The following is a 14,889-nucleotide window of genomic DNA, read 5'->3' as shown; positions in this document are numbered from 1 at the left end:
TTAATAAAATCCCAATTTGTTATTTGTCTTAGCATTGAGCGATAATCATACATTGTTGCATAGGTGCATAAATTGAACTTAACCTAAACCAGTCTCTGTGGGAATGAATCTGATTTATATCTTATACTACTTGCGAACGCGTATACTTGCATGAATTTTAGCGCGTGCTTTGTGCCTAACAAGTTTTTGGCGCCGTTGCCGGGGACTCGGTGTTAATTTTTAGTTTATGTGCTTGTCATCAGTGGTCGTTAAAGTTCAGTGACTCGAACTCTTTTACTCTCACGGTTTATTCATTTGTGTTTCGGGTACTCATTACAATGGGAGATCCAGCAACATGAATGAAAGCCTTGATGGATTTTTCTCAACCCAAGATCAATGACATTCAATCTAGCATTGTCCGGCCAGCTATCACAGCTAATACCTTTGAGATCAAGCCTGGCATAATTCAATGGGTGCAGAATTCAATCCAGTTTGGGGGTTCTCCAATTGAAGATCCCAATATGCCCATTAAGGATTTCATTGAGATCTGCGAGACCTTCAAGTTCAACGGTGTTTCTGAAGATGCTGTGAAGCTGAGACTTTTCCCATTCTCTCTGAGGGACAAGGCTAAGAGCTGGTTACACTCTCTACCAGCTGGTTCTATTACTACTTGGGAAGATCTTGCTCAAAAGTTTCTCACTAAATTCTTCCCTATGGCAAAGACAGCAGCACTCAGGAATGCTATTACTCAATTTATGCAGCAAACGAGAGAATTGCTATTTGAAGCTTGGGAGCGCTATAAGGAGATGCTTAGGAAGTGTCCTCATCATGGAATGCCTGATTGGATGATCATCACTTGTTTTTATAATGGGTTGGGAGCACAGTCCAGACCCATGCTCGATGCAGCATAGGTGGAGCGTTATGGGTTAAGAGCTATGATGAAGCTTATGATCTAATTGAACTGATGGTTCCTAATGAATATCATTATCCAACCCAGAGATTACCACAGGGAAAGGTAGCAGGAGTTATTGAAGTGGATATAGCTACGGCTATCACTGCTCAACTAAAGGCATTATCTATGAAGATCGATTCTCTGGCTAACTATGGTGTTAAGCAGATAATTAGTGTTTATGAGCTGTGTGCAGGTCCGCATGTGACAGATCAATGCGCTATATCTAGTGACTCAGCTCAGTTTGTGAGCAACTTTCAAAGATCGCAGCAACTAGTTCCAGACACTTATCATCCTGACAACTGGAATCATCCTAACTTCAGATGGAGCAACAATCGGAATGTGATGCAACAGCCGTTCCAGCAGTTTGGAGTAAAACAATTCAACCCTCCTGGTTTTCAACAACAATTTATACCAAAACAACAACTCCAACTTCAACAACAAACTCATAATGCAGGTCTATTTTCGAATGAAAAATCTGAATTGAAGGAGTTGAGGTTTATGTGCAAAAACCAGGCTCTTATATGCCAAAGCCAGGCTGTTTCTATCCAGAATCTGGAGACCCAAATAGGGCAAATTGCTAATGCCTTATTGAATCTACCACCAGGAACGCTTCTTAGTGACACGGAAACAAATCCAGGGAAGAGGGAAGTTGAAGAACAGGTGAACGCCATCACCTTGAGGTCTGGAAAGGTCGCAAGCCCCCAAATTCAGCAAGCCGAAGAGACTGAAAAATCTCAAGTTTCAGAAAATACAGTTGTGGCTGAAGAAGAAGTGAAGAAGGAAGAAGAGGTGGAACCAAGGGAGACTAATATGGAACACACTCCTTCTGAGGGTAATACAGGGGAGAAACAGATCTATCCTCCACCTCCTTTTCCTAAGAGGCTGCAGAAGAAAAAGCTGGATAAGCAGTTTGAGAAGTTTTTGACGGTGTTCAAGAAACTTCATATCAACATACCTTTCGCTGAAGCTCTTGAACAGATGCCTAGCTATGCGAGGTTTATGAAAGGTATTCTCTCTCACAAAAAGTGAAGCTCGATGACTTAGAGACCGTTGCTCTAACGGAGGAATGCAGTGTTGTACTACAACAGAAGTTGCCTCCGAAGCTTAAAGATCCAGGTAGCTTCACCATTCCTTGCACCATTGGCAAGTTGTCATTTGACAAGTGCCTTTGCGATTTGGGAGCAAGCATTAATCTGATGCCGTTGTCTACCTTTAAAAAGCTGAATTTGCCTGATCTGAAGCCCACCTACATGTCTCTATAATTGGCTAATCGTTCGATTATATACCCACGAGGCATCGTGGAGGACGTGCTAGTAAAAGTGGACAAGCTCATCTTTCCTGCAGATTTTATCATTCTGGATTTTGAGGAAAATAAGAAAATTCCCATAATCTTGGGAAGACCTTTCTTAGCTACAGGCCGCACCTTGATAGATGTGCAAAAAGGAGAGATTTCGATGAAGGTTTATGATCAAAAGGTCACTTTTAATGTGTTCAAGGAAATAAAGTTACCCATAGCTAAAGTGGAGTGCTTTAAAGTAGAGTGGGTTGACTCTGTAGTAAATTCAGAGCCTGAGCAATTGCCAAAGTCAGATACCTTAGAGATATCCTTAATGAGGAAATTAGTTATTAAAGATAAAGAAGGAACAAAGCAATTACAGGATTTGAATGCACCTCCGTGGATGAGGAAGTTTGATATGCCATTCAATTCTCTTGGGTTAGTAGAGCTGAAAATATCTCAGGAGCGTTTTGAACCATTTATTCAAGAAGCTCCCACACTTGAGCTCAACCGAATTCCAGATCACTTGAGTTATTCATTCTTAGGTGCACCCCATGATAAGGGGTTGGGATATATTTTTGATGATGTAGAGAGTGGTTGGACGGATATTCCCGTACCTACAGAGGGTTCTTCTCATGTGTAACAGGTAGTTGATAGGACTGGTGTTGGTGATGCACAATATAGAAGATTGACTAGGCGTATGGAGGCCATGCATGTCATCTACCGATATTTTGCTGAAGATTTGACACATGATTTCGGTACTGTTGTTCGAAACACTGGTGGCGAGGTTGATTGGCCACCTGATCCTCCGCCCGACGAGGGTGACTCTCCCGCTAATTAGGTATGCCTGATATCCTTATTATTACCTTCAATGAGGATATTGAAAATTTTAAGTTTGGGGGTGATAATGTAAGGATTAGTTTGTGTATGTCCATATAGTTCATATAGATTCATGTTACATATAGTTGTATTTCATTCGTAGTGTTGCATGATTGTTCATATAGGACATATTTGTTTGTTTTTATGTGATTTCATATAGTTGTATTTGCATGCATATTTAGCATGATCCCTTAAGATGAACTATGCTATTTGATAAGTTGATGTTGATTTGAGTGTAGTGACGACGAATAAAGGGATGTTTAAGTCCTAATGAATTGATTTGCATGCCAGAAACAAATATTTCCAAAAAGTCTTATAGGGTTGCTTTTGATCTAGATCATGATCATACTTGTTTGTTGTTGAGATTTAATCACTTGGTTATATTTAGAATTTGTGATATTCTCGTAATGACGTAAAAACACTGATTTTTAAACTGGAGAAAAGCTTGGATTTCATTGCTAGTTGTTGTAAGGCTAGGCATCAAATGGCTAGTAGCCGGCTCATAGTTTTATGAGTAGTCTAGGGTTGAATGAAATGGAGCGAAATGCAGTCATTCAGAAATTATTGTAAAAAAGAAAGAAAGAAAAAAGAGAAAAAAAGTATGTGTTAATGCATAATTGATCAAGAGTGAGCTCTTTAATACTCGATTTATTAAGTTCTAGGGGACTTTGTGCCTAGTGACCTAAGGCTTTTATAGTCTGGGATCCGCTAACCTAACGCTCGCTACATGGGTATTATTGCATAAGTCTTTTGGGACCTCATTCATTGCACGGTCAAATAAGCATCTTTGTTATGTGTTCAAAAACAATGTGAATCCTTGTATAACTCTAGTAGAAAGGAGGTGTTGTGAGTCATAATGCGTTTATTGTCTATTCTGTTTATAAACTTTTGATTGTTTCGATGATAGATAAGTTATGATTATTGATCTAGTATCGAGAGATATCTGTTAAGCATTCCACACACGCACGTTTCTGGTTTGTGAGTTGGTTTGTGGGATTTATTTGAACTCTGTTTTAAGTCATTGCATTCATAGAGGCATTGGCTTATTCATTTAGTTATAGTTATTCTGAGGGGATCAATTGCATTATCATTTAGTTGCATTCACGTTGTTGCATTCATACATTAAGTTTGTTTTGTAGTTTTGAGTCTGTTTATGCTTGAGGACAAGCATCGATTCAAGTTTGGGGGTGTGATAAGTGGATTTTATATCCTCTTGGAACACTTTATTACAAGCTTAAATTGGTGTTTTGGACTCAAGTTGTTGGTATTTTGATGTGTTTTTGTGTTATTGCATTTTAGGTATCAGTTAAATGAAGAAAGGAGCTTTTAAAGGAAATATGATAAAAAATGATCAGATTTGGAAGTCAAGGCCCCGGCCATCGGGGGCCGAGTGGTACGGCCCGAGATGTGAGGTGCAGGTGGTCAAGTTGTAGAGAATCTTGTTAGCTTCGCGTGGACAGTTGAATCGCCTAATTCTGACGAGTAGAACTCAAGTTATGGCCAAAATAAGATTCATCAGAATTTTCCAAAAAGGCTGCAGGCGCCCGCCTGCTGCTGTCAGGCGCCCGCCTGCTGCTGTCAGGCACCCGCGTGCTGCTGTCAGGTGCCCGCGTGCTAGCAGGCGCCCGCCTAGCCGCCCGCGTGGTAGCAGGCGCCCGCTGGCTGGTGCTAGGCGGCCGCGTGTTGATGCATGGTTGACTTCGCTGATTTCGCTGAAAAAGCCTTTTTTGAGTGGAATTTGACGATTTTAAGGGTCCAGGTCCAATATGGGCTTATATATACTTAAAAAAAAGGGTTTTCATCATCCGGGAAGATTGGGAGATCAAGGAGAAGACCTAGAAGCATAAAACAACTCCGAAAAAGAAGATCTTATTTTCAACTTGTGATTCTTTGAATTAGTTGTAACTTTGGATGCTCGTTTTCATTCTTGTTGAACCTAGATCTCGTTTATTCGTACTTTAATTATTATTCAGTTTATTAAGACCTTGGTTTATACCATGCTTTCATTGGAACCCATGGTGACGATGAGTTCAATTATGGGCTAATCGTTATCATAGGATTCTAGCGGATTTACTTATGGATTTCAATAATCAATTTATTTCGATATCTTGGTGTGTGGTGATTGATTAATATCCTGGTATTGGTTGTGCTTATTCTTCTTATGTGCGTAGCTAACATATAAGATAGTGTGTTAATCTCTATTGAAGCGACAGTGAATATAGAGGTTTAGAACTTGCCATGCTAGCATAGGTTCATGTAGTTGTTATGCATGATTCGTAGGTAATTTTAACCATCTCACTTGCCCAATGTAATCACGATAGATAACTTGCGCATTAAACCATTATGTTTTCAATTCTAATAGACATATAAGGACTAAGCATAATTGGTGTCTATTCAACTTCTATCTCTTTTGTGGATGCTTGGTATGTCACCACCATTACATGCTAAGGTTAAGAACAATAAGGCTATTGAATGAAATATTTAATAAAGTTAAAATCCCATGTTTGTCGTATATATTAATTCAACCATTCTTGTTCTCTTAGTTATAATTGTTAGTTTAATCTCTTAGTTTAATAAAAACCCAATTTGTTATGTGTCTTAGCATTGAGTGATAATCATACATTGTTGCATAGGTACATAAATTGAACTTAACCTAAACCAGTCTCTGTGCGAACGAATCTAATTTATATCTTATACTACTTGTGAATGCATATACTTGCGTGAATTTTAGCGTGTGCTTTGTTCCTAACAGCCCCGCAGATGCGAGCCCACGAGGTCGCACCATTCAGCCTCGCATGTTCCTTTATCAGCCAAGAGTGACAGCTGTAGGACAGCTGGCGTAGGGATGCGTGTCATCCTTTGAGATGATGACACGTGGCTTTCTGCCTTTCTCCCTCATATCCCTTATAAATATGTGAGAACCTCACTTCATTTCTCACATTTCCAAGAACACTTCTTGAATTGCTACCCATTTTTCTCAATGATCTACCGCGGCGAAAATCATCTTCTCCACAAGAACCGTCTACCGGTGGCAATATTCTCCGGGAACAGATTCATCAGGATCATCCTACACTTCACCTACAGGTACCCCTTTGATCCTTAATCATCCATATTCATTCATGTTTGTTCATATGCACCATATGAGCACACACCACATGTTCGATGCGAGCCCATACACAATCACGACATGCGATGCGAGCCCGTCTACTCGCTTAGATACTTAGGTGCAATCCCGTGTAAGATGTGAGGATACTTAGGTGCAACCCAATACTTGTTTTTACTTTCCTTTAGGGCCACACACTAAATTTCACCATCTTTAACAGATGTCGAGTGCATCTTCAGCCCGCTCTTATGGATCGTCTCGCTCTTCCTCGAGCCCGACTCATTCCTCTGCCAGCCCGGTTCTCTCTTCAGCCACTCTGTCTCCATTAAATTAATATCCACCCGAGCAGAGAGGCTCAAAGGACTTCCAACGTGAGCTGACTTCCCTCTCTGGCCGTCTCAGCCAACCTATTTCCCCTGGTTCTGCTATCACCCCTCAAGGGGCCTTGAACATTGCTAGAGTTGAGAACTCAATGTGAGCAGCTGGCTCCGGCTCACTGGATATTCACCTCGACCCTAACCCTGAAGACTACACTAGGGAGAAGAATATTTATGAATGGAGAAACAGGCCCGTGGACCTCTCCAATATACCAGCTTCCCTTGGAGTGGAGGAACTTTTAAACCGTGAGCCCACTACTTTGGACAAAGAACGAGCTGAGGAGATTTTAAGAGAAATGGTTGAAGAGAGGGTGGCCCGCCTTTGGCAAGCTGCAACCAATTACTTTGACCCCATTCAGGTCAACTCGGAGTCCACTAACAGCGACCTAGGGAGTGTCTATTATGACACCAAGAAAGGGAAGAAGCCTGTAGCCGCAGAATATCCCATCTTGGGGATCGAGGGTGAGGAAGATGGCTCACATTGGTCTTATGACTCCCCTCAAAGTGAGGAGGTGGCAGATGTTATGAGTCAGTATAAGATCTGCAATTATAACTGTCCCTGCAGCCTCTCCTAAGCCTTATGTGCCTCCTGCTCAGCCCGAGATTGAGGGTGAAATTATTTTTAAGAAGCAGATCATCCCTAATGGGGAGGAGAGCTCAAATGCAGCCGAGGAGGTAAAGGTGCTCGCTTGTTGCGATCTGCCAACCTCGCTTACTCAGATTTACCTGGCCGAGCACATCGAGTAGTTCCAGCTCGAGGGTCTGTTATTTTGCCCCTGCCTCACATGAGATGTTATAGGTTCAACCAGAAAATGGAGGCAGGGTGCCTCGCATGGTCTTGTCCACCTTCCAACTAAGGCTAGGAATCTCCTCTCCCCTTCATCCCTTCATCAAAGATGTTTGCGAGTACTACCAGCTCGCGCCCCTTCAGATCTATCCAAATGGGTATCGGGCCACCCTCGCATTGTACATCATGTACCATAAATGTGGGTTTCCTCCTCTAACTGTGAGGCAGCTGGGCTACTTCCTAAATTTAATGCATTATCCTAATGACTTTGGTTATTTTTACCTCTCCGTCTATCCGTGCTTCAACAAAAAGAACCTCATCCACAACGGGCCGAGCAACTTAGGGAAGTGGAAGAGCCCCTAATTTTATATCCATGAGGTGCCTCGAGTCTAGACCCACTTCTATTACAATCCATGTAAGTCCTCCCTGGCCACTCTTGTTTTCTCCACCATAATTCTTTCTTTTAACACAAAATGTTTTTTATTTATCTCCAGCCACCCCGCCTCGCACTGTCCTTGTAGGACATGAAAAAATAAACGCAGACAGCCTTCTAGGACTTCCTAAGGCGGATAGGGATATTCGAAAACTCATAACGACCTCGAACCTGGTCACGTGTGGGTTTTTGAAGGAAGGAGTGAGGATGACTCCTCAAAAGAAGAAGTCTAAGAAGTGGGCCAGAAAGGGTGAGAATATCAGGCCCGCATGTGCGAGCTCGAGTTGTGCTCGCCTCTTTTAAATTTCCTGCATGCATTCCATTCCACATTGCACTTTAATTTTCTGCGTTTATTATCTGCTCGCATATCTTCTTTTCATTATATTTTTTTTATGACTAATACATCACTTTATTGTTTTCTTTTCAGAAATGGCCATCTCCCCTATCCCCTTTATGGAAGAGGCAGAGCAAGTTACGGCCTCGGGCCAAGTTCAGCCCGCGGATGCGACCACAGGGGCTCGCTCTCAGGTCCTTCCTCCAGCTCGCATGACTACTCTTTCTGAGCATCTCAAGGGCTCATGGCCTTCTCCTCGGCCGAAAAGGCATCGAGGCCACAAAGAGGGAAAAACTATCGAGCCAGACCTGAAAAAGGCTGCTCCATCTGATGCCCCTCTCCCCACTTCTTCTGTCAACATGGTCGCGACCATATTTGGCCCGCTCGCTCAAGCTCACATCAGCGACCAGGATGTGAAGAATTGGTCCTCTTCTTCTCTTGAGGCCAACAATGACGCGCTAACCTGGGCTGTGGCTGAGGTGTATTACTGTCAGCTGTCTAAGGCTCGAGAAATGCGTGCTCTCATCCACACCAACACAAAGCTCGGCTGTAAGATCAAGTCTCTTCAGAGCAAGGTCATTGAACACGGGCAGGAGAAAGTTACACTGGTGAATAGCTATAATCAGAAGATGTTTAAGCTGAATGATGCTCATGAAAGCCATTAAGAGAACAGAAGGAGGCTCATAACCTGGCCGCGGAAGCGTGGAAGAAGGAGAAGGATAGCCTCGAGGAGAGGGTGCTCGAGCTGGAGGGGTCAGTTTCTGCCTTGACCGCGGGCCGCGAGGCCGCCCCCACTGATGCCAAGAACCTGGGGGCCAGGAACTTCATGAAAATCTTCATCAGTAAGGTTCCTGACTTTGATTGGGCAGGTATGGGCGTGGGCACAGCTAGGCACGCTGAGAAGCTGAAGCTGGAGATGGAAAGGGACGCTCAGATTGCTGAGGAGGCCCGACTTGCAGCTAAGCAGGCCCGGGTCACGGCTGATGAGGCTCGCAAGGAGACGAAGGCTAATAACCCTTAGATTAATTTTATTTTGGAACTAGACTTTTGACTGGGTAAGCGGGCACCCTTCTCGCCTCGCGTTTGTATTTAAAATATTCTGCCTTGGGGCATAACTTATTTATCTCTTATTTGTATAAAATTACAAGTCTTTTATGCCCGCATTTATCTTTATTATGCTAGCTAGTTCTCTTAATTTTGTGTAAACTTACCATGCCCCTACTGACCAAAAGCTATCATAACCCTGGCCTCGTATGCCAGATGTTACACCTTCACAGCGAGCTGAGCTCATCAGCTCGCATCATTATTCAATCAAATAAAATGAATGAAAATTTAAGTAGAGCAGGCTCGCACCATTACTAACTCACAAGTGTTGTATGTGTACTCACATTAGCGGGCCGGGCCTATGGGCTTGCATTTTGCTCATATATCTTCTTCTGGCATAATGCAACCCTCGCCATGTACACATGATAGCGGGCTGGGCTCCCCGGCCCGCCTTGATATGGGTCACATCGCGGTTATCCTTAACTTTTAAGTTAGTTTATGGTCACCTCTCCCTATCTTCATCTTTAATCTGCTTTGTGCTTATTATTTTCCCTAGCGGGCCGGGGCCCAGCTCATTTCATAGACTTGTAGTGAAGCGGGTCGGGGCCCAGCTTGACTTATGATTTTAATATGTTAATAAAACAACGATTTTGTCCTCGCATGGGCTCCCAAGGATGGGCTCCCCTGCTGGGTATTTTAATCTATTAACAGGAGTTAAAATATCAAGGGCACAAATATATATCAATCGTTAATTCATAGATAATGGAAAGTGAAAGGAGTACATGCTTGTGGTCTCAAGGAGGTACCTATATGGCACTACCCCCGAGACTTAGTAATATTTTAAGATAATACTAAGTCTGAGGAGAAATAATATTACTGATAATACTTGCGGAGGTGTTCCATGTTCAAGGCTCTCAGAATTAACTTATCTTGCATATTATTGAGGTGGTAGGTTCCCTCTCAAAGCACTATTTTATCTTGTAGGGGCCTTCCCAATTTTCCCCAAAGACTCTGTGACTCACCACCTTGGTGTTTCGCATGACCCGGCGCAGGACCAAATCTCCCACCATAAAAGTCCGGCTCGAACCTTACTGTTGTAGTGCCTAGCTATCCTCTATTGATATGCTGCTATCCTGCTCTGAGCATCTTCCCGAGTTTCTTCAATCATATCCAAATAGAGTCGATGGTTGACCTCATTTGCCTCTGAGTCATAGTTGTCCCTCCGAAAAGATCCTGCCCCTACCTCAATGGGCACCATAGTTTCTCACCCATATACCAAAGAAAAAGGGGTCTCTTCAGTTGTAGTTCGGGGAGTCATGTTGTAAGATCACAGGACCTGGGCGAGCTCCTCCGGCCATGTACCTTTCTTCTCTTCAAGCTTTTCCTTCAAGGTGTGCTTAATGATTTTATTAACAGCCTCTGTCTGTCTATTTCTTTGGGGGTGGCAAACTACACTAAAACTCTTCTGAATCCCCAGCTACTCACAAAATTCTCGCATTTCCTTGCTATCGAACTGTTTCCCATTATCAGATATCAACTTTTAAGGGATGCCATAGCAATGAAATAAATCCAGAAATAAATTTTTGTGTTCAATTCTTCTCTTCTGTGCGGGGTAGAGTAGTTTGGTAGCTCGAAGGCTCATATATGGTAAATATTTCTCAGAACACACAATAGTCATGTGCACAAATTCATTGAGCTTTTTTTCCGTGATAGTGGCTAGAGGCTCGGCCTCTGCCCACTTAGTGAAGTAATCTACTGCAACAACCGCATACTTAACTCCTCCCTTGGCCTTCGGGAGTTCTCCAATCAGATCAATTCCCCACATAGCGAAGGGCCAAGGGCTCATGACGGATGTGAGGGGAACCATGGGGCTGTTATAGTAATTGGCATATCGCTGGCACTTATCACAGGTCCGGGAGAAGTCAAAGGCATCTTTTTTCATCATTGGCCAATAGTAACCTTGACGGAGGATTTTTTGAGCAAGAGAGCTACCCCCCGAGTGATTACCACAAATGCCTTCATGTACTTCCCTAAGGATATAATTACACTCCTCCCCATCAATACACTTGAGGAGGGGCACATTGAACTCTCTTCTGTATAGGACCCCATCATATATCACGTAGCGGGCTACCTTGTATTTATCCTTCTTGCCTCATTCTTTTCGTCCGGGAGTGAATTTTTTTATGTAGGCTAAGATAGGTGTCATCCACGTGGGGCCGAGGCAATCACTGAGGCTACCCACCTCATGCTCGGTCACACTAGGCTGCCTCTGTATGTCAAGAGGCACGACCCCTAGCAGAGTGGCCTCGTGGCGTGAGCCGAGTTTTGCTAGCTCGTCCGCGCCTTCATTCTACCCGTGCGGGATTAGTTCCAGCCTCACCTTGTTGAACCTTGCAATTATCCTCTGCGCACACTTCAGGTAAAGCTCCGTTCTCGGCCCCTTAGCTTGATACCCTCCGTTTAACTGATATACCACAATTATGGATTCACTAAACATATTCAAATTCTCCACCTTCATTTCCAAAGCTAGCTTGAGACCGTTGATCAGGGCCTCATATTCAACATCATTTTTTGTTGCATGAATGGCCAGATGGGTCACGCGTTTGATCTTGTGCGCCTCTGGGCAGATTTCAATTCCAGCTCCTGTACCATCCCCATTAGAGGCTCCATCCACAAATAGGCTCCATCCCCATTAACTTTCCAGCCCGACCTCCTCTGCACTAGGTATGAGAACAAGGGCTCCCTGCTCCACTTCTTGACGTGGAGGAAATTCTAGCACAAAATCAGCCAGGGCTTGGCCTTTGATTGCGGTCCTTGGTTTATAATCCACCTTGAACTGACCGAGCTCAACCGTCCACTTCAACATTCGACCAGAAGACTCTGGTTTGTGCATTACTTTCCTGAGGGGGTAGGAGGTTCGTACTTCTATCCCGTGCACCTTAAAATAGGGCCTGAGCTTTCGGGAGGCCGGGATCAGAGCACATGCTAACTTCTCAAGGCTTGTGTACCGAGTCTCTGCATCGGCTAGCCTTTTACTCACATAATATACCGGGAGCTGGATACCATCCTCCTCTTAGACTAATACCGCACTTACCGCAAAGTCAGAGACGGCAAATATAGGACCAAAGTCTCACCTGCCTTTGGGTTGGACAACATTGGAGGGTTGCTGAGATGCTTCTTTATGTTTTGAAAAGCTTCCTCACATTCTTCTGTCCATTCAAAATTCCTCCCCACTCCTTTAATTACTTTGAAGAACTCCTGACATTTATCGGAGGACTTTGAGACGAAGCAGTTTAAGGTAGCCACTCGCCCCGTTAAGCTTTGAACATCTTTCACCCGTCGAGGGGATCTCATCTCGAATAGGGCTCGTATCTTGGCGGGGTTGGCCTCAATGCCTCTATGGTTGACAATAAATCCCAAAAACTTCCCCGATTCGACCCCAAACACACATTTTTGGGGGTTTAGCTTCATCCTGTACTCCCTTAGGATCTAGAACATTTCTGATAGGTGGCTGACATGATCCTTTGCTTCTTTTAACTTCACAAGCATATCATCTACGTAGGCCTCCACGGTTTTTCCCAACTGATGTTTGAACATCTTGTTCATCAGCCTTTAATACGTTCCCCCAGTGTTAAGGAGCACAAAGGGCATCCCTATGTAATAGTAGAGACCCCAATCAGTAATAAAGGAGGTGTGCTCCTGATCTGGCCCATACATGGGGATTTGATTATATCCCGAATAAGCATCCATAAAGCTAAGCAGTGCGTGCCCAGCCATGAAATGAACCAACTGGTCGATTCAGGGTAGGGGAAAACTATCCTTCGGGCAAGCTTTATTTACATCGGTGAAGTCCATACATATCCTCTATTTGCCATTTGGTTTCTTGACAAGTACTGGGTTGGCCAGCCGCATGGGGTAGAAGGCTTCCCTTACAAGCTCTGCCTCCATCAGTCTTCCACCTCTTCTCTGAGGGCCTCTGCCCTTTCTTCACTAATCGGCCGCCTCTTCTGTCTGGCCCCCTTCTTTTTTGGGTCCAAGTTGAGCCGGTAGCACATGACATTCGGGTCAATCCCTATCATATCAGAGTGTGACCATGCAAAGACATCCAAATTTCCTCTCAGGAATCGGGCTAGATCTTCCCTCATGTTAGGACTTAGTTAGAGCCTATTTTGAGTACCTTGTGTAGGATTTTATCTATCACGGAAGCATGGTAAAACAATTTTACACATATAAAATCCAAATAATATGCATACAGATCGTAAATAAAATCGAGGGATCGTTTCTAACCTTTAAAAGCGATCCAAGAACCACGAGCAGAGGTCCCTAGCAGCTGCTCCTCAAGTGTGAAGCACTCCACCGGTATCCACCAAGAAAACGATGTAATGAAGGAGGAGGAGGCGGAGAGAATTAGGGTTTTGTAAATCTTTTGGGTTGAGACAAAAATAGGGTTTATAATAGTATATTTATAGGCAAAATTTTCAGCTGAAAATTTTCCCATAAAATATTATTATTATTAACCTTTATTATTCTCACTAATAATTAAAACACCTTTTAATTATTAATCCTTTTTCTAAACACTTTAGAAAATAATTCTCTCACTTGATTTAATTTCCAAAAATTAAATTCTTAATTAATAATATTAAGAACTTTTTCTTAATTAATTTATTATCAATTAAATCTCATTTAATCAATTATTAATTTTGCCAATTAATTATTTATTTCATAAATAAATAATTATCAACCATTATTAATTAATTTCTCCACCATTAAATCATTCTCTTTTATGATGTGACCCTGTAGGTTCAATATTAAGCCGGTAGTAGAAATAAATAACAATAAAACTATTTTATCATTATTTATATAAATTCTCTAATTCATTAAATATGATTAATTAATTAATCATATTTATTCAACATCGTGAGGGATACTTCTCAGCATATCGCGACTATCCAGATAATACGAATTCACTGCTTAGAATACCAAGAACCTATTCATTGAGTAGTTACCGTACAATCAATTCCTTCTACCCTGCAATGTCATGTTTAAATACAAGGCATGGAACTTGTGTCAAGCCTATCTTATTTAATCACTTGCTTTCCCATTCACTATGCTTAGTTCTATTTAATGTAAATTAGAAACTCATTTCTAGTTTCATTCACTCTGGCCAGAGATTCCTGAACTAGCATAAGTGGATCAGCATTGAATATTCTCTTCCTTCACTGGAAGGGGTAGATCCTTATTGATCATACACTATCTTCGTGTACAAATTCCTATACCCAATAAAGCCCTTATAATTGTCCTTGGAGACTAAGAACTAAACCAAAGCATAGTTCAGTGTACACAAGATGACTATGATGACCTCAAGTTTAAGGATACTTGTACAACTATCACTATGTGAACAACTGCTAACACGTGAGTGAACTCCATCAGTTGTTCAGCTGTGTGAGTCATGTTCAGTGAACTTATTCTATAATAAGCACCTACATACTAGTTATAGTGTCACCACACAAATGTCTATGAGAACAGAGATCCTTCATAATGAAGCAAGAATAGTATGTACCGATCTTTGCAGATTATTAATTACCAGTTAGTAATCCTATGACTAGGAACTATTTAAGTTTAGAGTTATCATCTTTTAGGTCTCATTATTATGATCAATTCACAATCCATAAAAAGCTTTACTCTAAACTGTGGTATATCTTATTTAAACACTTAAAATAGATAA

General features: G+C 42.4%; 1 non-coding gene across 1 annotated transcript; it reads right to left on the bottom strand.

The window, feature by feature from the left end:
• Window positions 1-707: 707 nt before the first annotated feature.
• LOC141687853 (small nucleolar RNA R71) lies at window positions 708-814 on the bottom strand. The gene has a single exon (XR_012561332.1). It is a non-coding gene; the product is annotated as a small nucleolar RNA R71 (small nucleolar RNA).
• Between the last annotated feature and the right edge of the window lie 14,075 nt (window positions 815-14,889).

The sequence above is a fragment of the Apium graveolens genome, chromosome 9 (genome assembly GCF_009905375.1).
Source record: "Apium graveolens cultivar Ventura chromosome 9, ASM990537v1, whole genome shotgun sequence".
Taxonomy (NCBI): Eukaryota; Viridiplantae; Streptophyta; class Magnoliopsida; order Apiales; family Apiaceae; genus Apium; species Apium graveolens.
This window is presented reverse-complemented; position numbering and strand designations above follow the sequence as displayed.